Genomic DNA, 1,155 nt, shown 5'->3' with positions numbered 1-1,155 from the left:
ATCGCGGTCGCGGGCGGCTTCCCCGGCGGCGTCATCTTCCCGCTCTTCTTCGCCGCCGGCGCGCTCGCGCGCGGCGTCTCGCCGCTCGCGCCCGTCGTCATGTGCGCCATGGCCGCCGTCCAGGCGTCGGTGACGCGCACGCCCCTCGCGACGGTGCTCATGCTGGCCCTGTCCGCGCGCGCGTCGGACCTCGCGGCGCTCGCGCCCCTCTGCGCGGTCTCGGCCTACGTCGCCGTCTGGACCGCGCGTGCGCGCGACGCGCCGACCTTCTTCGCTTACGGCGACTAGGAGAATCTTCCGTGACGACCTCCGTTACGCGGGCCGTCCTAGAGGGGCAGGTGGGCGGAAGAGGGGGGCGGACGATCCGCCGGCTTCATCCCGCCCCCGGTTTTGAAGGCGTGCGGCCCTGGTCGCGAGAGGCGGCGCCAAACGCGTCCCCGTTTCGAAGTAGATTCTACGACTCGACCGACGACACGGGCGGACGGACACGGGCGGCGTGCGGTAGTCGGCGTGGCGCGAGGCGGAGACGTTCAAAGATCAGATCCTCGCTCGCGATCACTCCAGTGCTCTCCGAGGGGGTTGACCGCCGGTATGCCTGGTAGTATGCGCCTACTATGCGGGTTTTATGCGGGTTTTATGCGGGTGGTATGCGGGTTTTATGCGGGTTTTATGCGGGTGGTATGCGGCTGCTATGCTGGTCGTATGCGGGTGGTATGCGGGTGGTATGCGGGTGGTATGGCTTGATCTGAGATCAGCCCCCCCAGGCTTTGCTCGTTTTGTCAGATCTGGGCTAAAACGCGTCTTTCGCTAGCCGATGCAGCGGTTCCAGGACTTGGCGCGGCGCTCGGTCTGTGGACCTTGCCGCGCCTCGGGCCCGGGTGCGAGTCGCTCGGGAAAGACCATCGGTCGAAGGCGAGCAACTTAGTTCGCGTCGGGGCAGCCCGTGGATGACGAGAACGGCCGTTAATGGTGGGGGGCGACCGACGAGAGGCCCAACTTAGTTCCAGGGCTCGAGCGGGCCGCGGCATCTCGAGTAAACACCGCCTGGAATGTCCCTCCCGAGTGGCCTGTCAAGGTTGCCGCGGCCCGAACGCCGCATGCATTGCGCAGTGAGCGCCGTGTCACCCGCGGCGCCGCGCGCCTCCCGGAGCCGGT

Source organism: Aureococcus anophagefferens (genome assembly GCF_000186865.1).
Source record: "Aureococcus anophagefferens unplaced genomic scaffold AURANscaffold_801, whole genome shotgun sequence".
In the NCBI taxonomy this organism is placed as follows: Eukaryota; class Pelagophyceae; order Pelagomonadales; family Pelagomonadaceae; genus Aureococcus; species Aureococcus anophagefferens.
The sequence above is the reverse complement of the archived record's forward strand: the minus strand, read 5'-3'. Positions refer to the sequence as shown.